This window comes from Vespula vulgaris, chromosome 6, assembly GCF_905475345.1.
Source record: "Vespula vulgaris chromosome 6, iyVesVulg1.1, whole genome shotgun sequence".
Taxonomy (NCBI): Eukaryota; Metazoa; Arthropoda; class Insecta; order Hymenoptera; family Vespidae; genus Vespula; species Vespula vulgaris.
In genome coordinates this window covers 3,997,501-4,023,514 of record NC_066591.1, presented here as the reverse complement: position 1 = coordinate 4,023,514, position 26,014 = coordinate 3,997,501, and the positions used below count along the sequence as shown (strand labels likewise).

The 26,014-nt window shown below is 32.7% G+C and overlaps 1 protein-coding gene and 1 long non-coding RNA gene across 11 annotated transcripts in view; one reads left to right on the top strand and one right to left on the bottom strand.

The window, feature by feature from the left end:
- Window positions 1-19,024, bottom strand: part of LOC127064656 (gamma-aminobutyric acid type B receptor subunit 2) — a 245,108-nt gene extending 226,084 nt beyond the window's left edge. Inside the window, exons 1-2 of one of the 9 annotated variants that reach the window (XM_050996032.1) lie at window positions 18,887-19,024; window positions 17,111-18,660 (exon numbers count right to left, since the gene is read on the bottom strand). The gene's annotated coding sequence lies outside the window, so the exon portion shown is untranslated. Of the gene's footprint in view, window positions 1-17,110; window positions 18,781-18,835 lie in introns of those variants that run through there. The other 8 variants (XM_050996035.1, XM_050996036.1, XM_050996030.1 and 5 more) reach the window with 8 other exon arrangements.
- Window positions 19,025-19,128: 104 nt separating this feature from the next.
- LOC127064670 (uncharacterized) lies at window positions 19,129-25,875 on the top strand. Of its 2 annotated transcripts, none has more exons than XR_007781751.1 (3): window positions 19,129-19,433; window positions 19,570-19,723; window positions 25,442-25,875. It is a non-coding gene; the product is annotated as an uncharacterized LOC127064670 (long non-coding RNA). The 2 variants fall into 2 exon arrangements; XR_007781750.1 differs by lacking the exon at window positions 25,442-25,875 and adding an exon at window positions 23,587-23,972.
- Window positions 25,876-26,014: the final 139 nt, after the last annotated feature.

Below are 26,014 nucleotides of genomic sequence, written 5' to 3'. Positions count from 1 at the left end.
TAATAATATATAAATATATAATGTTATTTATTGAATACATCGAGATTGATCGAAAGAAAGAAAAAAAAAAAAATAGAAAAAAGAAAATATATGAGGGGAATTTTTTTTTTTTAATTAGTTGCGTTAAAACAAATAAGTATTTTACGAAGGTACGAAATTCGAATAAAATAACGTATCGTAAATATTGTCTGTCCGTTCCTTTCTCTATCAATGAAGAAATATATATACATATATATGTATATATATATATATATAAAGAGAAAGGGAAAAACTATATAAAAAGGAGAGTGAAGCGAAAGACAGTAGCGAAAGTAAAGTTCAATGTAAATATACTCAGAGTCCACTATGTCTGTTTAGCAATGCTTAACGGAAGTTAAATAAAAGACGTTCGAGAACAAGATGGAGAAGAGAGATATAGAGATATAAAGATATAGGGAGATATAAAGAGATAGAGATAGATAGATAGAGAAAGAGTATTAGAGCGAGTGAAAGAAAATATCTTCTTTCTTTCTTTCTTATTTCTATTTTCTTCTCCTCTTCGTCTGCGATAATACATATATCGTGCTAATATACCTATACGTACAAACACACCAACACGAACATGCTCTAATAAACGAGAGAGAGAGAGAGAGAGAGGGGAAGAGAAATAGATAGATAGATACACACACACACACATATATATATATATATGTATGTATATACGTTTAGCGAATGCGCAATGGTCAAGAAGAGATTTCTCTCTGTCAGTCTCTCTCTCTCTTTCTCTCTCTCTTTCTCTCTCTCTCTCATACTCTCTGTATATATGTATCTCTATCTCTATCTCTCTCGCTCTCTCTGTCGGCGTCAGGACCTTCGGTGCGATCGATACAACTCGAAATAGGAATATTACGGCCGTTAATCCAGTGATAGCTGGTATCCCACCCCCTACCTACCCCTTCCAATAGCCAAAAGCTCGCTCCAGGAGGAAAATTTAGTAAGCTCGTCGAGTGGCCTGCCGGTTTGTCTGTCGATTGCTCGACCAATACTACTTATTCCAAGCGAGGAGATACTACACATGAAAACATGAAATAATAAAGGAAGACAAAAGACAACATTTTTACGAGTCATATCGTTCCGGACAATATAACAAAGTAAAAGAGAGAGAGAGAGAGAGAGAGAATTAGAGAGTTAAAGTTATATATAAAAATTATATATATATTATATATTCTATGTATATTTGTATTTGTATTTGTATTTGTTTGTCTCACTCATATCAATTGAAACAATTTATATTGACGAATAAGGAGAAAATTATAATGACGTCGAGATAAATCTTAATAACGAATTTATGTACATCAACACGATGCAAATATTGTTAATAAATTTAATCGGTCGTTAGTTCCTCGTAACATTTGTTTCATGTATCGTTAAATATAACTACGGTGATGTTCGAGTGTTAAGTGTTAATTAAAACAATCTATCGTATAAGGAAATTCATTATGTATATGTGTGTGTATATATATATATATATATATATATATATATATATATATATATATATATATATATATATATAATGTAATGTGAAGAGGACAAGTTTTCGTTGAAACGTTCACAATTATTTTTCTCGTATAATTTAATTACTCGTGTAATATAATGTAATAGAAAAAAAAAAAAAGAAAAAAGAAATATATTATCAGTAAGTACGCCATTTTGAAAGGGAAAATATTTTTTTTTCATCTTTTTTTCTCTCGTTACAAATCATCCAAAATGTACGTAAAGAGAAAGCAACAAAAAGAAAAAAAGGAGAAAAAAATCGAACGAATAAAATATTAGATGGATACTCTCATAATACAAGATGAGAATATGAATAATCCCGATAGAATTTTTTCGTCTCCCGAGTTATATACCCCTGTTATATTTTATCGTTTGCCATTATCGCGCTGGCGCGCACACATCGATGAAGTTAGTATTAATGTCGTCGTACATTGATATGACTGTCGTCGGGGGAAAAGAAATTCAAATTGACGCGTTTAAAGAAGTTTAATGAAGAAAAAAGTTCGAAACGTCGACCTGATTGAGTTAGCAAGCTGACAATATTTCTACGCATATGTGTGTGTGTGTGTGTGTGTATGTCTATGTAAATCCATATAAAATAACACAATAGTCTTTATTTTTGTTCCTTTTCTGTTTTTTTTTTTTTTCACAAACTCAAAACAAAAGTGCGAAGTACGATCAGACGTGTTCGATTTCAAAGAAAATATAGAAAAAGAAAATTATGATAAAATAAGAAATTACACTGGAGTTTGTTAGATTGACAAAAGAAAAAAAATTGTCTCTTCCATCGTTCGCTTTAAATTCTTAAAGCCAATAAAAAGTTTCAATTTTCTACACTCCAAAGTTCTCTCGCACGATAAAATTAAATACAGTTCGCGAGTATCATTATTATCATCAGAGACGAATAGGCAAACGTTTATTCGAAATTCTTTCTATGAGAGAACGAAGAAATAAAGAAAAAAAAAAAAGAAAAAGAAAAAGAAAAAAAAATAACAAAATAAGAAGAATAACAAATCAGCTGCTCCAGATGTTTTTTTATACACTTATAAAATTATACATCTACGTACGTGTGTGTGTGTGTGTGTATGTTTGTTTGTTCCCACAAAGGATATATCGTGAATTTGAAAAGTTCAGTTTTCGAAGGTAATTATGTCAACGTGAAAGTCGGCTTTCATTGGTATTCATAATTATAACAAAACGAATCTACTGAGATAAGGTAAGCTTAGAAATTCCGATGCAAGCTAGTGCATTTGGAGTATACCTAGGTACTAAAGTATAATATGTACCGGCGGGAAACCTCTCGCGAAATTTTCCACGAAATTACCGTGCTTTCCTTCTCTTCACTTCGCTACCTTTTTCTTTCTCTCTCTCTCTCTCTCTTTCTCTCTTTCTCTCTTCGACTATTATTAAACTGGTAGGTAAATCGTGCAAATTCACTTTAATACTTCTTTACGCGATGCCATTCACAAGCAGAAAGTAGTATAACCTATAAAAGTATACAACGGAGAGACTGTAGAGTAATAAAAAAGAGGTGGGAGAGGGCGGGAAATTCAAATCCGTCGATTTTAGAAAACGAGTGAGTAAGACGGTTTAGAGAAAGAGAGAGAGAAAGAGAGAGAGAGAGAGAGAGGAACTTTTTAATTAACGTAATCTGTTCGTTTCCATTAGCAAGCGCTTGAAGTTATATACATAGATACGCGTATGTAAGTCCTTGCGACGATGAGAAAGGATTTATAAAAAAAAAAGAAAAGAAAAGAGAGAGAGAGAGAAAGAGGAAAAATAGAAAGAAGAAAAGAAAAAGAAACAGGAATTAAAGAAAAAAATGGAAGATAAAAAAAAAGATTGAAAATAAAAAAATAAAAAAAAATCGAACGATATCGTTATTAACTGTAAAAACGGTTGTTATCCGATAAAGCGGATAATCGATTATCCGTGGGACGAAAAAAGAATGAACGAATGGTTCACCCAATGGATCGGTTGAGTAGTAGTAAAAGTGGGCCGAGAGGGTTTGGTGGCTTAACGGATCAGACAAGTAGTAAAGCTTTTAATTTTCTCCCACCGCACATAACCGCTATCTCATCTATCGGTATTCCAAAATTAAAACCTATACTACTTGGCTGATCCACTATATAATATATATATATATATGTATGTATGTATGTATGTATGTATGTATGTATGTATGTATGTATGTATATGTATATATATATATTGTATATATGTATTCAATGAGATAAGTAAAAAGTAAAAAATCAAGCATTATTGTTGTTTATTCAAGTAAATAAATAAATAAATAAATAAATAAATAAATAAATAGAAAAGAAAAACGAATCGTAATATTCGTCGATACGTAACCAATTAACAAAATTAATCTTGCGACGATCTGCACCATCTAATTATTTATAAACGTTTCCTTTTTTAAATTGTTTTTATGAAACTCTCTTTACTCAACGATAATCGATATAATTATTAATAATTATTGCATCGATTAATCTTTTTTTTTTCTTCCTTTTATATATATATATATATATATATATATATATACATCAATCACTTACACTTTAATGCTCGAATTGTGAGATTTAATTTCTTTCCTTTTCCTTTAGAATAAAATAAAATAAAATAAAATAAAAAAAAAAGAGAGAGAGAGAGAGAAAAAAGAAAATACTAACACACTAACAATGATAATTAAAGTAATAGGATGACAGAAATTAAGGATTAAAATGGAATTGACGAAAATTCGGGTAAATAGTGCTTCTATAATACAACAGAGGATTTAAGTTAAATCGACGTCCTAAACATACTAAACTTCCATGTCTCCTACACAAACAAATATAACACATATAAACGTATAGCTAGTTCGAAGGATCACCTTCCGTGTTCGGAGAAAGATAACGTTTCGTAAGACAAATGTCTCCGTCTGCAAGAAAGGAGGATGTAGTAGTGTTTGGTGGTGGTGGTTGCTCTGGTCGAAAGGGACTCTCTCATTCTCATTCTCTCTCTCTCTCTCTCTCTCTCTCTCTCTCTCTCTCTCTCTCTCTCTCTCTCTCTCTCTCTCTGTTTCTATCTATCTCTCTCCTTCTCGGAGAAGAATCTTATCGAAATTGGAAGGCACGTCTTAAGTTTCTTGAGATAACGACACCGCTGCTGTGGGCTTAGAGGAGAGAAGAACTTTAAACCGTTACGCTAGCCCCACCAACTCGTAATATACTCTTTTACCGGGATCAGTTCCAAACGAATACGACCCTATTCTACCTTACTCTTCTTATCCTTCTACCTTCTCTCTCTCTCTTTTTCTATCTTTCTCTCTATCTTTTTCTCTCTATGCTCTCTTTCAACCCTCTATGTAACCTCATCTTTTTCTACGAGCCAACGATGACGACTTAATCCGAATTGTATGTACCTATATATATATATATATATATATATATATATATATATATATATATAGACGGGAATTAAAAATTAACAATTTAAGAAGAAATGAAAGAAACGTTCGTTCAAAAATGATTTAATCGAAAATTTATAAAAGGATTGGGATATAATAACGTATAATATGGGAATACGTATATCAAATTAAGTAAATGAAAAAAAATTTTAACTGTGAGAAGAATGAGAAGAGAGGACATATAACTATTCGAGGAGAATGTTTTCTTATTAATCGTCGACGAGACTTTCTTCCTATTTATTTCTGAAAGAAAAAGAGTGATAAAGAAAAGAAAAGAATATAATAAAAAAGGAATAATAATAATAAAAAAATATGTATATATACATATAAATCACGCGTTAAAGCATCGCAAGCATAAAGAAACAAAAATCAAAAAAAAAAAAAGAAAGAAAGAAAGAAAGAAAAGAAAAATTAAATAAAAACGCTCCTTTAGATATTAAAACCATCATCAACCCCACTTTAGGTATTTATTTTAAGAACACTTTGTACGGGAAAGGTAAGACGATACGCGAGTTGGGTCTGTAAAGTGAACGATCAATTATCGAGTTAAACTAAGTTAAGGATCAACCAAAGAAAATTCCTAGAACGGAAATTGTTCCAAGGATATACGCGTAAGCATTAGAAACTCGTTAGTTTTTTAACTCGATAAAACGTTCGGCTATTTCCTTCTAACGATGAGGACGAGGACAACGAATCGATCCTTTCTTTTCCTATATACGTTTATATATATATATATACATATATATATTATATATATATTATATATATACACACTAATAATATATATATATATCGAATATATTGTGTAGTGTGCGTGTATCTATATATACCGTGAGCTTGAATTTTTCACCGACGGGACGAGCTTAATCGAACGGAAATCGTCCACGGCGTCGCGTCTTCCGAGTGATTTACGATTTTCACGCTCTATAAAGAAATTCTGATCCTCCGTGAAAAGGCAAGAACATTCGAACAACTACAACTAATACGTATAATGATAATAACAATATTAAAATGATTCTATTGCCGAATAAATTTCAAAAAACGTTATAAATACTATAATCGTATTATATTATCCCATTAGAAAAACTAATCAATTTTAACAAACTTAATCTTCTCTTGCAATCATTATCCATTTATTCATTTTCCTATTCATTATTTTCTAAATCGTCAGTTGGTCGAAAAGATTAGAGGAGAGTAACAAAAGAGGAGGAGAAGGAGGAGGAGGAGGAGGAGGTAGAGAAGGAAGAGCTCCTCGTAGTTTAAGGTACACTCTCGTTACACTAATGACTCGTACAATCTCTCTCGTAGAATAAGACGAAGTGGAGTAGAGTAAAGCGAAGAGGAAAGCTCTCTATTTGTCAGTTTAAAAAAGAAAAAGAAAAGAAAAAGAAAAAGAAAAAGAAAAACAAGCTATCCATATGGTCTCGTTTACCTGGACAGCCAGAGTTTTTAATTTCATCTCATTGAAAAGTCTCTAACATGTGACCGTAGGCAACTCGAAAAAGATAAAGATTAAGATAAAGATAAAGAGAGAGAAAAAAGAAAATTCCTCTGTCTTTCCATCTCTATCTCTATTTCTCTCTCTCTCTCTCTCTCTCTCTCTCTCTCTCTCTCTCTCTCTCTCTCTCTCTCTCTCTCTCTCTCTCTCTCTCTCTCTCTCTCACTCTCTTGATACCAGTATGTAATGAACACTTGGCTTAAATAAATGTTTGTCATCTTAATGACAGTACCCCAGAGAGATGAAACATCGGTGAAACGCGCTTGTATCGCTGAAACAGGCCGGTTACGTCTTTGGACAGCTGTAACATAACTCATACTATTCCTCATTCTATTTCTCCTTCCTCCTGAAACGGAACGGAACGGAATGGAACGGAATGGAACGGTATACGGTTTCCCTTAAATTGCCTTTGAGGATATTCACTTTGCGTTGTATATGCATATATGTATGTATGTATGTATGTATTTATGTATGTTGAAACGATTTAATTCCTATCATCCTATCACCATTAAAGATTTTCTTTGAAATTATAATATATAATTAAAGAAAAGTCGTTCCTATGTTTAACATTATTATCTATGAATTATTAATTGGTACCCTTCATAAAGCTTGAATTATAACGTTGATAAAGAGAAAGAGGAACGAATTAATTCGTAAATGCTGGAATTACTTCTACATGATTATGTATGTAAGATTATATATATATATATATATGTACTACATACGTAGACACACGTACATATGTAGATACGAAACGAATATACGTAGTACTCGACGACGATCGAATATTTGAAAAGCGGAGAACAATTATTACACACGAATACGTTAACACGATTATCCTCATCCTGAACGAATTTAGACCAAACCCTAGAATCCCGAAGAAATTTCCTCCTTTCTCTATTCCGTATACGTAATTCCGGTTGAAACTAATTCTCTCGTTGTTTTTTTTTTTTCAATTTTACTTCTTCTTCTATCTTTTTTTAATACGAAATTTCGTACACCATCGAATTTGAAAAATTGATAATTCCAACGTTGCATTACGTATTAAGAAAATTATATTACATTCTAATAACATATCTCTCTCCAATAACAAAATCAATTTGATTTGATCGACTTGATAGATAATAAAATTTTATTATCGTTATCGTTGTAGTAAAATATATGAAAATTTTTTCATGGCGTTTCTTTTGATCATATCACAATTTCATTCTATATAAAATCTTCTAATTAACTAAATTAAATTATTCTAATATCATATCGATAATATCATAATCATACTGTGTCTTATGTCAACGTATAATTCCCTTAATGATTTCTTAATACATTACGTATTTGATAGATGATAGATTGGAAAAGAAAGAGACAGAAGAAAAAAAAATGTTCAATATAAAACAGATAATAATCATTTGGCTAATAGCCGATCAAACTAAAAAGAGAGTATATATTTTGAAAACAAAAACTCGTTAACAAGAATATTCTATTATAAAAAAGAGAAGGAGTAGATATCGTTCGTCGTTTCTATTTACATGTAGTAACTACATGTGTACTATTCTACTATTACTACTACTAATACTAAACTACCATTACTACTACTACTACTACTACTACTATTACTATTACTACTCTCTCAGTTGTAATTAATTAACGTCGGCGAACTTGTCGAAAACACGAACGAATCCGTTTTGTAGATACACAGGTATATACAAACCTATACACATACGTATAAACCAATACGTACGTAGAACAAACAATATAAACGAGTTTTTCAACGGGACGTCGATAATTCGACGAAAAAAACTCTCGTCGTCCATCTGCGTTTCGACTGAACGCTCGAAACGTGCATTCTTTCGCCAATTTAGTGACGCCACCATCCTGCACCCTGCACCCTGCACCCCGCACTCTCTTCCTCCCCCACCTCACCTCATTCCACCAAACATTCACCACCACCATCGCCACCCTTCTTCATACAGTTATCCCACCATTACGGGAAACGAATGAACATTCGAATTTTTCAACAAGATTTACCCGATGTAACTCTATCTAACTTTGTTCATAATCTACCCAGCTAATATTTATTTATATTCTCTATTCACTTCATTTTGCTATTAAGAAATTTAGCTAATAAAATTAGCTAATGAAAAGAGATTTTCTTTTTTATGTAATCGTAAAACAATTTTTATAAGTATCTTTCGTTAATTTTATCGTATATATTTTTTGGACTCGTTTGAAAATTTTGCAACATTTTCCGTATGATATATTTCATACGAGTAGAAATATAATAATAATTTTATCCCTTATCCGAATGAAAGATCAATGGGAGGATTTTCGTTTTATAATAATCAATTGTTTCCTCCGAATACTTATCGTGAACAATTTAGACGATGATAACGAAGTCTTGGAAAATGGGAAAAAAAGAAGAAAGGGAAAAAATCAGAAACAAGGCGAACACGCTCGGATATATCCTTTTTTAAATGCGTTCCGATAATTAAACAACTAACGAGCTACCTTAGTTGAGAAAAACTTTTGCGAGAATAATAATAAAAAAGAAAAAGAAAGAAAAAATAAAAAAATAAAAATTAACGAAGAAAGCAAAAAATAACAATAATAGCCAGATATGTTTCGCGTGTTTCACGTATTTACATATACCTACGTACGTACATACGTGAGTCTGTGTTTTGTAGTCGTATTGGTCAGTGCGACGAAAAAAAAAAAAAGAAAGGAAGGAAAGAAAGAAAGAAAAAACAACAACAACGACCAAAGAAAAAGAATCAGCCAACCAAACCGAACGAAAGTGAAAAAAAAAAGAAAGGAAAAAAGAAAGAAAGAAAGAAAGAAAGAAAAAAGAAAAAGAGGGGGGGAAAAAAAGAAGAAAAATTTGAAATAAACACGCGAGGGAAATTTAAAATCAAACAATGGTATTCCCACTGCGATAAAACGCGAATATCCTTCTGCGAGATGGAACTACCCCGGACGACGCGTCGGGAAAGAGTGAAAGAAGAGAACTCCCGTAGTTTTCATGAGCAAACGCATAGAACCCGAGGGAAGACAAGTTGTCAAAGTTTTTCAAATACGGAAAACCAAGGGACGTAGTAGTAATATTTTCTGACGTCCACTGAAAGGAAATAAAAGAAGAAGTAAGAAGGAGAGAAAGGGAAGATAGGAGACGGAAGAAAGAAAGGAAGAAAGAAAGAAAAAAAAGGGAAGGAAGGAAGGAAGGAAGGAAGGAAGGAAGGAAGGAATAAAAGAGAAGGAGAAAAAGAGAGAGAGAGAGAGAGAGAGAGAGAAGTTATAAAAGGAAAGAAGAAACGGAAGTTGCATAGTGGCAAGTCCTTTGAACGTCACTACCACGATTTGGTTATAATATGTTAGAAGGACTTTGAAGTTTTGCTTATTTATCGCGTACTCGTCGAGAAGAAAAGAAAGAGAGACAGAGAGAGAAAGAGAGAAAGAGAGAGAGATAGAGAAAAAAGAAAAAAGGATCTCTATGAAAAACAAATTGATATAACGGATATTGGATATTGTAAAACGACCACCACCACATTGCCTGGAGCGACAACTTCAAAAGAAAAGGACGTCGTCCTATCGCCGTCGCTATATGCATGATAACGAACAATGCTTTAGATTAACGTTGCAACTACAAGCTTTTGTTGTAAGGAAAGAGAAAGAGAGACAAAGAGATTACGTGTGTACGCGAGTGTGTATGTGTGATGATTTTCGAAGATAAAATCAACTTATGTGTATCGTGAATATGTGTGTGTGTATGTACGTGTGCATGTGTATGAATGATTGCTGTGATAACACAATACGTCGAGAAACATTCTATTAATTAATAGTGAAATAAGTGCAAAGATAAAAATGATAAAATAAAAGACACGTATATCAATCAATTATTCAACAATTTAACTAACATACATTGTTATATTTTGCACGATAAAAAGAAAAAAAAAAAAAAAACGAGAAACGAATTGTTTCTAAATCTGTGACGAACAGATTCGCGATATTATTAATGCGAAGTAACGAAGGAAAAAAATAAAAAGAACGAAAAATAAATACGTCCCGAGAAAAATTAATACCACATATCGAATATTTATCTAACTTTCGATTATTTTTTCTCTCTCTCTCCCTCTCTCTCTGTCTCTTTTTTTTTTAACCTTTCGACTCGTAGTTATTTTTATTTTGTATCATTGTAATAAAATACATTCTATTATCTATTAACTATAACGAATCCAATCATCTATTCATTCGTCTATCTTCATCTTATTTTAATTCGAACAAAATATTCGTCCTTCGTTTCGATGTCCATAATTATCAGAAAATATGGAGGTCGAAGAAACAAAAGCTTGAACCATAATTATATGTTTTAATACTGAAAGATGGGAATGATTGAAAGGATGAGAAAAATGGCGAGAAGTGGTGGAAGAGGGGAGATAAAAGAAGAGAGAGAGAGAGAACTATAAAAGGTGATGGAAACGAAGAGGACGATCGAGTTCAATCGAGCAAGAAGATACTCTGTGTCCAAAGTAAATGATTAAAATGCTTTTAATGGACCGAAGACAATCCGTAAAAGTTAACTTCGTTAACTGAAACTTTTAACGACATAAATTGATCGCATTAGAAAACGAAAGAGACACAATGGAAGAGAGAGAGAGAGAAAAAATGAATAAAAAAGAAGTCATCAATATATAATATATCAATAATCTTCAATATCAAAAAAGTACAACTTTTTTCTTTTCGAATAAAATAACTTGAGACAAAATTTGCTGTTACTACGAACTATTTTCTTGTTGCGTTATAATACTTGAGTGGATCAGACCTGGAGGATCGATTAAGGATAGAAAAAAAATAAAAAAAAAAAATTAAAAAACAAGAAAGAAATACAGATAGGAAAAAAAATAATAAAAGAAACAATGTAAAGAAAATAAGAAAAAGAAGTATATATATATAAATGAAAAAAAAAGATTAGAAAAAAGAAAATTAATTCAATATTAAAATTAATATCAATTAATATCCTTAGCTAACGACAGAATCATACATTTCTGATTTGTAATCGTAAATTTAATCTCATAATTATATGTACACGTACGAACATTCGTACGTATGTATATACGTATTTATGTATCTATGTATGTACGTATGTATGTATGTATGTATTTATCCTACTTTCCAATGATTTACTATAAACATTATAAGATTATTCCTAGTATTAGATGATCTTTTTCTTCTTTTTTTTTTTGTTTTATTTTGTTTTGTCCTAATCATCCCGTATTCGATAATAAGTCGAGAAGTGATAAAGAGAGATTTGGATCGGACAAAAAAGAACATCAATTTCCGGATAGAGTTCGTGTAAAAACGTTAAAAGCAATCGAGCCCGTAAATGGTTTCTTCTTACATATATGTCTATATATATATATATACAAACTACACATATATACTCTCATGTACATGACATATACACTGATATGTACACGTGTGTATGTGTGTATTTGCTAGCAACGAATTTTCTAGTATTTCATCGGACACGATTTAGTTCTCGAATTACACTTCACACGTGCGTTACTAACAAACGATACGCGAGGGCCAGAGTTTTTCAAGATCTTTCTTGGAAAAAAAAAAAAAAAGAGAGAAGAAAAGAAAGAAAATAAAAAGAGAAAGAGGAAAAAAAAGTTGACGAACGAAGCAAGTATTGTTTACGCTGGCAATACGTCTCTATTTGATTTTCGTTTAATAATTTTTCAATGAATAATATTAAGATTTATTTACGGACAGACAGAGCGCACAAACAGACATATGCAAAACGAAATATACAATACACGTACATATTTGTATGTACGTATGTACGTACATTATATCCACGTATGAAATTACGTTTTTCAAAAAATCGAAGAGGAAAATAAAGAAAGAAAAAATAAAATGAAACGAACAAAAAAATTAGTTAAATGCTTCGTCGACGATATGCACTCGATAATTGATAAATTTTTTCGCGAAATTAGCTGAACATGTGGTTTTTGTTGATAATGTTTAAAAAAAAAAAAAGAAGAAGAAGAAGAAACAGATAAAAGAAAATGAAACAAAAAGGAAAGAAAGGGAATAATCTAATTACGGTAATTACACTTGGCGATACAATGAACAAACTTTGTTCTCTAACGACCTCAGCGACTTATTACGCTATAAGAAGAGGTACCTATCGGTTAATTACATTTATCGAGAGGTCGAGCATGTGCTCGTTAACTAAGGCCAAAGTTCAAGCACGGAATCGAATACAACTGTCGGCGTAACACATACGCATGAAATTACAATCTTCCCTTAGTTAAATTCATGTACACACACACACACACACACACACACACACACACACACACACACACACACACACACGTATGTATGTATTTACGATATGTGGATATATATGTATATAAATTTTGAGTACAAACTTTGCAAATTTAATAATTTTTAAAAAAAGTAAAACAAAACTGTATTCAATCCATTATAATAAAATTACTCGATCGGGTTTAGTTTTCTTATTATACGTTAACTTAAAAAAAAAAAAAAATAAAAAAATAAAAATAAATAAGTAAAAATAAAAAAGAAGAATATGAGAAGAGAAAAATAAATCCTCGAAACGAAGGAGCATATCGTAAGGACGATACAGTAACAATTTAATATTCGATAATCGATATTGTCTTAGATTAATAAATACTCCGATATACACGCTTGTAAATCATTCATTATTACATCGTAACACTGCATAGATTTGAATTTTTTTTCCTTCTTTACGAAGATTTTTCGAAAAGTATTAATTTCTTTTTATCTAACGTTTACTTTCGAGCCATTCATTTTATCATATAAGCCAAAGTTTTAAGTTTCCCACTGTGGAACATACTATTATAACCCTTTTACGATTATTAAAGGATCATCCACAAATAGCAGTGGCACTTGCCATTTGTATATTCACTTTCTGATGTTCTCTTTTGATGAAAAAGTCGTCGTCGTCGTCTATGTCGTCTATGTCGTCTAGTAATAGAGAGAAAAGGATCGGATTGAACGAATCCCCTTGTAATATTCCCTTTCTGTAAAATCTATTTTTATTGTTCTCCTTTCATCCAAGATCTTAACCAGCCATTTCTGCATTTTATATATATATATATATATATGTTCATAGATAAATATAAAATAAAAATAAACGAAAAAAATATGTATGTATGTATATATATATATAATAAAGTTAAGTTCTCATAATCTCATACAGAATAATTTTTTTCATAATATATTATATACATATGTCTATCTGTGTGTGTATGCGTGTGTTTGTTTAACTAAAAGTTCGTGACATTAATTTTTTCATTATTTTTTTTCTTCAACCTCGAAGTCAGAAAATTAATTAAAAAGAAATTAATGTTTACGAATCTTCTTCTTTTTTTTTTTTATGAATCCACACAAAGGGTCAGAAGATATTTTCTGAAAGGATTGTTTGCTTTCTCGAAACATTACACGAATTGTCATTATTATTGCGAATGATTATTTCAAGTGTAGTACCTCGTTGAGTGAAGTTTTATATTTACCTACATGTTCCATAATCTCTTTTAATGTGTTATATTTGTCAATTAACGTTTCACGTTTCACGTAAACGCCTCACGAAATTCAGTCGGTATACCGTCTAGAATTTAGATGTTTATTTTTTCAAGGTATATTGTGCGGAGTGTTTTTTTTTTCTGAGATCTTTCACCTTCCAGTTCTTTCTCCCCTGCTTTTGACTATTATTAGTCTTTTATTTATTATAGGGTTGCCCGGAAAAAGTTCGTTCGATTGTCCTCTATCTTCAATGGGACACGAAATTGATATGAATCAATAAATCAAATCAAATAAAAATACAAATGAAAATAAAAGAAAGAAAAATATGTATGTATATGTATATATATGTATGTATGTGTTCGTACATTATATGTATGTATATAATTTATCAAATTAATTTAATAAATTTTATACACGAAATATACACACGCATACACATATATACATATACATGTACATATATACGCATACATATATATATATATATTATACTATCATTTAGATAATAAATTATTTATATAAAAAAAAGGGGGAAAACGAAGCAAGAGGGTTCCGTATTTATAAATATTTTAAAGTGCACGAGTGGATAGGAAAATTTGAAAAAGATAAAAAGTGATAAGAAAAGAAAGAAAGAAGGAAGAAAGAAAGGAAGACAGGACAATAAAAAATAAAGACACGAAAACGGAGAAAAGATGAAAAATTGTAATAAAATATGAAAATAAATATGATTGGTTGCGTGGAGAAAAAAAAACCTTAGGGTAAAAAAGATACACGCGCGCACACTAGACCACAATTTATATACAACTATATATACATGCATATATATTTACATATAAATTTATATAAAAATGCTAATATAATTCTAGCTTACCTGAATCCTTTTTACTAAACTTTCGAGAAGATTTAATTCATTCGAAAAGAACTTTTATCGATCCGGCTGTCCATTCGACCCAACCAACCCCCATTCTGTCCAAACGATTCCTTCAATATCTAATTAATGACACCGATCTACCCAGCAGACTGATGTTCACGTTAAAGGCTGCCCTTTGAGAAAGAAGCATCGACCTTTCTATCGACCTTCGTCGAATATTTTTCACTTCGAGAGCGACATAGCTGAGAAAGAGAGAGAAAACGAGAGAGAAAAAAAAAGAGAGTGAGACAGAAAGAGTGAGAAAGAGAAAGAGAAAGAGAAAGAGAGAGAGAGAGAGAGAGAGAGAGAGAGAGAGAGAGGGAAAGAGAACTCCAATCTCTCTTTTTCTGTACAAATGAAAAGAGCCTCGCGTGTTCTCGTCTAATCTCAAATCTTTCGCACGTCTTTCCACGAATGAACGTCGGGCTAAAAACGGAGAAAAAAAAGAAAGAAAAGAGAAAAAAAGAAGTAACTGTAAAATCCTACCGACTTTTAAAGATTCTACGGTGAAAATCGCATTAGAAGATATATATATATATATAAAGAAGAAAAAAAAATCTAGGAACGTACATGTACAATTTTGAATTTCCCGCCGTTCCTCAACTATCCAACAAATATCTAATGCGAGATACATGATTATAACATAACACGTTTAAACAATCTTCTTCGGATAACTGATAATTGAGACCAATTATAGATAAAAAAGAGAGAGAGAGAGAGAGAGAAAGGAATTAAGTAATTCAATTTATTTTATTTTATTTTTTTACGTAAATCGTCTAAATCAATTTAGATAAGTGTTCAGACATGTCACTATTCTAATATTTACATTATGTAGATAACGTTTACGTTTATAATGTATGCGATAGTTGATTATCACTATTATCACTAGCTCGTACGATCTCTCTTTCCTACAAACTTTTCTTTTTTCTTTTTTTGAAAAAATATTACCAATGAATACGTTTTCATATAGCTCATTCGGATTTAGAAATTTTGAAAATAGTTTTTTTTCTTTACTTTCCTAATTCGTACTTTTCATTTAAACAATATATATATATATATATATAAAATTTAAGAAAAGGAAATTATCACCTTACGATTTTGCTTATCACTTATGGAAAAGGACCGTCACGTAAAACTTACGAATAAATATGAAAAAGAAGAAAAAATTAAAAAGAAACAAAAATATAACTTATTAAATCAATTTAATACATCAACAATGCTTGACGAATGTACTCGTTAAAAAAAAAAAAATCGTTACAAAAAAATAAAATTTGTATAAAAAATGAAGAAAGGAGAAGGACAATTATAAAAACGACATTTCTTTCGTCGAAATAAAATAATCGAACGTACGACGATATTTTTATATCAACGAAACTATTCATATATTCAACTCGAATGAATTACGAATTACAAAATGTCGTAGGAAATATTGAAGGCCATATTTCATGAAAATCGTCGCTTAATTCTAAAGTCTAATTATCCTTCACTCGCGTCTTATCATCTTTGCCAAAATATCCTACTCCGAGGACAGAATAAATTTCTTATTTCCTCTCCCACCTTGTCATTTCCTCTATCCTTCATTTCCACGTATACGAGTTTTTCCATCTTTATTTAAAACAGAAATCTTTTTTCAAGAGCCTCATTACCAACGAATGCCTCGATATCGATGAAACTACGTAACGACGATATCATGAGAATTAAAGCAAAAGCAAAAGCAAAAGAGAAAGAGAAAAAGAAAGAAAGAAAAAAAAAAACGAAACAAACCTAACCTAACACTTTGTTTCGTCTTCGATGCAAGATTTACATTAGGTGTTATTTACACGACCGTTCGAAGTATGGCCGCGACGATACGGCTACGCATGTAAAGCTACGATTTTTAATCGTGCAACCAGCCAATAATACACATTCATCTATAGACACAAGTTCAAATCGAAAAAACCGTTACAAGTTTAAGAAGAACGAATCTGGAGCGTTGCAATGGATCGTAATAGGAAAAAGAGAAAAAAGCAGAAGAAGAAAAATAACAAAAATGAGAGATAGACAGAGAGAGAGAGAGAGAGAAAAAAAAGAAAGAGAAAAAAATAAAGAAAAAAAAAAAAGAGAAAAAGAAAAAAAAAGAAAAGAAAGAAAGAAAAAAAGAAACACTTACGTGTGTCGGGCACGTGATCACCTCTTCAGCACGTTTCTCCTCTTTCCTCGCTCAAGCTCGCCACAGAATCCACGGTAAGAAGAAGAGGGGTTGAAATCGCGAGAGGTGCGCGGTTGAGTCCACGACATTCCGGAAGTGACGATCACTCTTGGTTGTAACCACCACCTTTGGTGTTCCACATCTCTCACCCCCTCTCTTGTCTGTCTCTTCTCCTTTTTCTCTGTTCCACTTTTCTCGATATCTTTTTTTCTTTCTTCGTCCTTCGCTCCCTCTCACTCTCTCTTTCAATTTCTCTCTCGTTATTTCCGTTCTTTCTATACACGAATACGATATAAGAATCGTGCGTGAGCGTCACGTCACGTCACGTAGCGTCGCGTCGCGTCGCGTCGCACGGCACGATTACGTTGTCCACTTATAACTTCACATAAAACTCGGCCATCGGTCGCGAGGTTGCTGCGGACAGCAGCAGACTGGCTGGCCCGGTCGAACGCGACCGTGTACTCTTGGTTCCTACGTTGCTCGCGTGCGCGCGCGCGCCTCTTGTGATCGTGATCGTGATCATGATCGTGATCGTGCTCGTGATCGTGCTCGTGCTTGCTCGGTCGCTCGCGCCACCTCGATCTCTCCTCCTCCCCTTCCTTCCTCCTACACCCCCTCCTTTCTCCCTTTCCTCTCCTCCACCTCCTTTTTCTTTCTTTCTCTCTCTCTCTCTCTCTCTCTCTCTCTCTCTGTGTCTCTCTGTCTCTCTCTTTCTCTTTCTTTCTTTTTAACGTTTTTTTTTTTTTGTAAAAGCTTATATCTGCTTTGTGGGTATGTGTGAACGGGTATACGTATATGTGTATGTATCTACGCGGAGTTTACGCGATAAAGTTTTAGGTAGGAGAGAAACAGGAAGAAAGAGGGACAAAGATCGGATTTTTCGTGGAAATGAGAAAGAGAGAGATGAGAGGTTAAAGAGAGAGAGAGAGAGAGAAGGAAAATGCGAAAAAAGGATGAAGAGTCGAAGAGATGGAGAATGTCAGAGAGAGAGAGAGAGAGATTGAGGAAGAAACGGTTGGTTCGGTTACATCGACCCAAACTTCGTAACGGATATATGTTGAGAGAAAGAGAAAGAGATATATGTATATATATATATATATATATAGAAAGAAAGAGAAAGACTTAGCAAAAAAAGTAAAGGAACGGAAAAAAAGAAAAAAGAATAACGACCGTTTCTTTTCTCCGTCTTCTTCTATTTCTCTCCTCCTTCTTTATCTCCTTCGCGAAAGTGTCGACGTTAGATCGAAGATTCTTTAAGAGAGAAAGAGAAAGAGGTCGTGGCCAAGCGATTGACCGTTTTTCTTCTCCTCTTTTTTTTTTTGGATTGTTTCTATCTTTTTTTTTTGTCTTTATCTTCCTCTTCTTATTGTTCTTTTTACTTCTTTATAAATACGCTCACGTATAGCGATCGAGAAGGTTTCGATTTCGAATAAAGACAGTGAAAGAGAAAAGATGGATTGACGAGAGAAAAAGAAAAGATTACGGAGGATTGGAGAGGAAAAAGAGAAGACCTTTGTTCGAAAATTATAGATAGTAATATAGTAATAATACTGATACTGATACTACTACTACTACTACTACTACTACTACTACTAATAATAATAATAATGATAATAAGAATAATAAAATTAAACTACTAGTAATTAACGAATAATAACGATAATAGCAATAATAATAATTATGGACTCAGTTCTTTCTCCGATTTCTCAATCGGCCGATTAACTTCACGAATTTTACTTTCTATACGTTCCACGAAACACGACGAAACTTTTGCGATGCGATGTGGTGGACGTTGTTGAAACGAGACGTATTTGATGTATAAAACCGAACCCCACGTCGGATGCAACGAGAATGAGGGTTTGGTCCTGCGCGGCAGCGCGCTCACGCGGCCGTTCGGTAAACTGCCGAGCGCCGTCGCCGATGACACCTTCCGAGGCTCGCTTTACCCCCACCATAGTCTAACGGTTTTACCCCCACCACTGCACACACCTCCAACGTACGAACGAACAAACGACGAACGAACGAACGAACGAACGAAGGAACGAACGAACGAAGGAACAAAGGAACGAACGAACGAACGAACGAACGAACGAAGGAACGAAGGAACGAAGGAACGAATAAGCTAGGCAGCCCTTTAACGACGCGCTCGACCTCCTACACTCGCGCCATCGAGCTTTGTCCTTCGAGAAACGACGTTGTTGCAAGAGAGTACTCGGATACCGAACGACGACGACGACGACGACAATGCTAAACTGACTAGCTTGCGTGAAATTGCGGTGTATAGGTATATACATATATATATATATATACATACGTACGTACGTACGTGCATACGTACATACATACATAGGATTAAATCTACGTAATTATAAGATTCTTTTTTCTTTTTTTCTTTTTCATTTCCTCCCGTTCGAAAATAGATTATAAAAAGGGATATCAGTAAACCTGGAAAATAAATGCAAAAAGAACGTTAAGAAACATTATAGAAGATTTTCATCACGGCGAATAATAAAATCGTTTGGTACTCCATCTACATAACTATGCGAATTGACTAACTTCCGTGAAATTTGCAGGGTAAGTACATATTTATATAATACGTACGATTAAATCTACGTATCTATAAAACCTTTTACGTTTCTCTCGTTCGAAAATAGATTATAAAAGAGATGTACATATATATGTATATATATATATTAGTTTATTTGGAAAAGAAATTAAATGAAAGGTTAGGAGAGATTATAAAGAGTTAACAAGATTTTCGACGTGAAAAATAGTAAATCAATTGTTAGGTACTCCATATATCTAAACGAACTGACTAGCTTGCGTGAAATTGCAGGAAATAGCTACATACATACGTACGTACGTGTATACATACGTGTATATATGCACACGATTAACTCTTCGTAACTATAGAAATGTTTTTCTTTCTTTCTTTTTTTTTTCATTTCTTTCCTTCGAAAATAAATTATCAAAGTATATCGATAAAATTAAAAAAGAAATTAAATAAAACGTTAAGACGCGTTATAAAGAATTAACATTTTCAACATGGAAGATATTAAATCAATCATTTGTCGTATAAAAAACGTACGAACGTTTCTATTAAACGAATTTGCTAAATTTTCTACGAAAACATCGCGGTGTTCTTGTTAAAACAAACTAACCGAACTAACATACCCTTATACGTATGACATGTACGTGATATTATAGGATATTTCCGGCCTCCCCATCCGTTACGAAATATTTCAATACATTTTTAATGAAACGTTCGTTCTCGAGCGTTTACACACACCATTGTGGTTAAACCCGTGGTTAACCTCAACGAAATCATCGATTCGGTGATCCAGGAAATGTCATTTGTTATTAAAGTTTATATTCGTAATTTTTTTGTGTTCTCCTCTCTCTCTTTTTTTTTTTTTAACATCATCCACTGTTCGATTTCAAATCGAATTTTTAATAAATATTTAAGTACTTTTTACTCACGCTATTACGATTGGCGTAAATTATAGAATTATTTTTTATTTCGTTGTTTGATTTTGTATAATATTATAGCGTACGTTTCTTTTCGCGTCGATACCGAAATAAAAGTCCCACCCCCATCCTTTTTCTTTTACCCTCTTCTCGTACACACATACACATACACTCTTCCTCTTTCTCTCTCTCTCTCTCTCTCTCTTTTCCGTATTCGCTTGCTCGCCCCCTTTTGATCGTTTACGAGACACACCATTGACCTCCACGTTCGCTCTACTTCTTCAACCCTCGAGCTTCCGCAGTGTACCACACCCCCACTTGCTTGCGTTCGAGTACAAAAGTGATATAACTTAGGAAAGGTGGCCTGCTAGTAACGTGTCCCTTTTCTACATATCACTTCGTATCATACGATTATTATTATTATTATTATTATTGTTATTATTGTTATTGTTGTTGTTGTTGTTGTTGTTGTTGTTGTTGTTGTTGTTTTTGTTGTTGTTTTTATCGTTAAGACATCGTATATAGATAATAAAAAATATTAAACATATTTATTATATCGTATATAAATAATAAAACAAAAAATTGTATTTTTAGTAGAAGTAGATCTTATTGATCTGAACGTATATATTTAGGTATTTAATTTTTACTTGTAATCATCGGGACGATTTTTTTTTTTTATTTGTTTTTTTATCTCTCGTTCATTCTTTTAATGAAAATTCATTATTTGATTAACACGTTTTCATTACGCATAGAATAAAAAGTTAACGTCCTTAAAGAAGTAGAAATGTTAAGAAATGTCTTTCTAAATGTATCGTTAAACTTTCTAAATCTAAACTTTGTTCGTTCGTTCGTTCGAGATAATGAAAACTTAGGGTTGTTTCGTACGTACCATAAAGCTGTTGTCATCGTGGATCAATAATCGCCCACAAACGCAAGCGATTATTGCATTAATTAATCTCACGAAAAATTTCATCTTTTTGATCGGAATTACATATGATTATTTAATATTTAAATCGCGAGTATATCACGATAAATCAAGTAAGAGTTTATTTTGAAAATTATTTATTGAATAATACGATTAAACAGGAAATCGATTTATCACTTGCTCGTTCGAAAATTCATTTGCTATTTGTGTCTCGTAATTTTTCATAAGAAAACTCTCTCTCTCTCTCTCTCTTACTCTCTATTTTCTAAGCCTTTCCTTTTTCACATTTTATTTATCTTATTTAATTAGCACGTTGCTTAATTCGTTTATTCAAACATTATATCTTACGTTTTATATTTTCTATCGTATATCGCACCATATATTCCATTTCAGCTAAAACGAAATAATAACAAGGAATCCTATTTATCTCCTTTCCTTTTTCATTCTCCGTCCACTCTTCTCTCTCTCTCTGTTTCTTTTCCTCTCTCTCATTTTCCTCTTTTTTTAATTTTCTTAACTTACGCGCTACAGTACACCCTAAAATAAAATCATCTCGCATGGAGAATGGCTAGTGCATAGAGAAAAAGAAAACGGAAGAAACAAAAAGAGAGAGAGAGAGAGAGGAAAAATTAGAAGAAAAAATGGACGGCATAAGAGAAAAGAGAGCGGCATAAGAAGTAGTACCTCCATGGTTCCTTCGTTCGTTCGTTCGTTTACAAAACATTACGAAATTTTTCTTGTCTAATTCTAATTTTTCTTATTATTCACCGACCGTACCTACTTGTACGTATTCGTTTGTATATGAAACATAGATTCCTACATACATACATACATACGTACATACATATATACATATCTACTTGGATATCTAGAAAAGGGACGGTACCTACTGCTGGTAGTAAGGCAGTAGTATTTTTCTCCTTACAGTAGTAACCGTGGTCCACTATGGGCATGTAGCGTTGGTTAAATGAGAAAAGTGGTTGTAGCTGAACGCAATGGGCTTGTCAAGGACCGAGTGGCAACGAACAGCAGCTATATACACCTGCTAGTCCGCCATTGAGTGCCAACGGAGCGTTCTATTGACTCAAGCCCGTATAAAGCTAAATCCTAACTGTGACGTTGCTTTTGCTCTCTATTTCTCTTCCTTTCTCTCTCTCTCTCTCTCTCTCTTTTTCTTTCTCTCCCTAAATGTCTCTGTTTTTCTATCTTTGTCTATGTCTCTCTGTCTCTCTGTCTCTCTCTCTCTCTCTTTATCTATCTGTATCTTTCTTTTAGAAAATCTCTGTCGTTTCGTCTCTTGCTTCTTTGCTCCCCAAAGAAATTTATCAAAGACCGAATTCTTCGTTTGTTGTTCGCACTAAACGTACATACATACATACATACGTATACATTCACAGAACATATACTCGTATAATAATATATGTTATATAGACACATACGTAGGTGTGTCTATCCAACTACACATGTAACTTCGTCTCTCTTCCTTTCTCCAAACTGAAGTAGCTTTGAAGTATTACTCTTTTAATTAAATATCTATGTTTAACGGGAAAAATATTTTCTTGAAAAATTATACATCTTTATCTCTCCCATCTCCCTAGGAATATTATTAATTTTTTATTAATCCTCCTTTCCCTTTTCCTCGGGATAATTTTAGAAAAATATGACGCTTTTCTTATGATCTTTTCCTTCTTATGATCGCACCGACGAATACGAAACTCATTTATAATTTAATTAACATCGGAGATTTATTTATCAACAGAGATATATCCCTTTGACGAGGATATCTTAAACAATTTGTTTTCTTTCTACAATCTTACGAAACTTTTTTTTTATATCGGATAAAAAGATTTCGGTGATACGTCGCCATTATATTTTATATATTTACGTAGAACTCGTATATTTATGTACGTAATTCGACGAACTCGTAACATTTTTCTAAAAGAACTTCGATAATATTATAACGTATCGAGAAAATATGTTTTTCCTTTAACTTGGAGAAATCTTCTACGTGTTCTCAAATCAGAGTGAAATTTCTATTTTTAAGGATCTCCGAACGGACGCATTTTATTCCTGTGGTCTTATTCGGTATGCCGGATGCAGGCCTGTGCATGAAGAAGTCGCTCGACGTTAAAAGGAGGTCGAACTTAAATTATAAATTACAATGCGGAATGGAGAGACAGAGAGACAGAGAGAGAGAGAGAGAGAGAGAGAGAGAGAGAGAGAGAGAGAGAGAGAGAGAGAGAGAGAGAGAGAGAGAAATTTGTTGGAGAAAGAAAAAGAAAGAAAGATAGAGAAAAAAGGACAGACTATAAGAAATAGATCTAAGGAACACCTCCTTTTTTCTTTTCCTCCCGAATATTCTATAAAAGGTACCTAATTCGTTCATTCTCTCACGATTGTTCCTTTTTTTCTTTTCCTTTTTTTTTGTTTTTTTTTCGTACGGATAGATAGATACTCCCGTGAATTTTTTTTTCTTTTTTCTTTCCTCTCTCTTTCCTCTTTTCGCAATAATAAAAGAGCGATTAATTATCAGACATCGATAAGATCGAAAATTTGGCCGAATCCTTCCTTTAAATTTCAATTCGTTAAATGAACAATGATTACCTATAAATGATCGCGGTGCCATCTTTCATAGAATATATCTAAAAAAATGAAAAGAAAAGAAAGAAAGAAAGAAAGAAAAAAAAAGAGATCATTCGTTCTCTTCAGTTGTTCTTAAAAATACACACACGCACACACATATATCCCAAGGTCGAAATAGGAAATACAGTTTGAAGAAATATATATATATTATCTATCTTCAATGGATGAAATTGATCTCCCGTTTAAGAGGATATACTTCTTAATATTGCCAACCGCTAACTTATTAACTTATACCCTCCACATCCCGGCCCTGAAACTTATCCTTCCGAAATACATGATACGTCGAGAACGACGAACCCTTTTACCCTTTTCCGTCTAACTCGGAAAGTTCAGGAGCCACCGAGATATTATGTAATCCTGTCCTCTCCAGATATTTTATTATTAATAACCGCGTTAATTTTAATCAACCGACATGTTCCACTCACCCTCTCTCTCTCTCTCTCTCTCTCTCTCTCTGTTTCGTCATACTCCTTACCCTACATCACTTCTTCACATCTTCTCACCACCCCAATATATTTCAAGCTACGTAACTACTTACTTGCTTACATTCCTACTACATCCCTACTTCGAGTTCTTATTATCCGTCTTAGAAAATAATCACGCGAGACAATTCGGTAAATTTCATTTATATTTCCCTTGCGGTATGTTTGTGGAAGCTGAGGAAGAAGGGTCGTGTGCCATCCGAAGGACGGTACCAAAAGTCATCAAGGGTCGAAACCCGCCCTTCCTGTTATACGACGAGAGTGGAGAGTAGATATTGAACCTTGAAGCAAATTAAGGAGAGAGTATGTTAGAGAACAGAGATTAAGATAAACCAGCTTTTATTTTCTTTCTATTCTGTTTTATGACCTTTCTTCATTTACCTTCTCTCTCTCTCTCTCTTTTCTTTTTCTTTTTCTTTCTTTATTTCCTAATTCTCCTTTTTTTTCTTTTTCGTTTTTCTTTCTTTTTCTTTTTTTTTTTTATCAGGTCACGGACGTATTATAATCGTGGATTTTAATTTAGGTGGATATTGAAGAAAGAAATATCGAATTTAATTAAATAGGAAAAAGAGAAATGTTTGACTTTTCCAATTTCGATTCTACGATTCGAAATAAATGGTATTGTAGGTATGTGTGTTCGTTCAAAAGCCGTGCGAACAATGTCTCGAATATAACTTAAATGACTTTTTTCTTTTTTTTTTTATCTATCTCTTTCCTTCTTCTAGAAATATCGTTGTAGAACTTTTGTAATTTTTTTTTTTTTCTTATGTACAGGATATAAGTGGAGGAACACGGACAGATACAGACACGGATTCGTATATGAGTTGTAATACTTAAACATTAGCTTTACGTTCAGCATTAATCTTCTACCTTCACCTTTTGTTCACCTAACATCTCTACGTCGTTTCCCTTGTCTCCTCTCTCTTCCATGACCTTTTCTATACCGTGTCCGGTCTACTAGTTGAATAGGAGTTTTGTCAGTTAGTTATAAGAAAGAACATGTAGAATAATTCCCATAACGTCAGTTGAAACGAACGAACGAATAAAGTTAAATTTTCATTTTCTCAGACTTCTTGATTAAAGAAAGAAAAACGAATAGAAATAAAAGACATTTTTAATTAATAGAAAAACGAATAGGACTTTTATATCATGAAAAAGATACTGATTTTGTTCAGCGTTGAAACAAACAGGTGGCTTTAATTATGATATGATTTATGAGAGATTTTCATTAAACGTGGTATTTATTTCACTCTCTCCCTCTCTCTTTGTTTCTTTCTTTATTTTATCTTTTTTTTTTTCTTTTTAAATTCCTTACGATATATTGAAAAATCGATTAATCACATAATT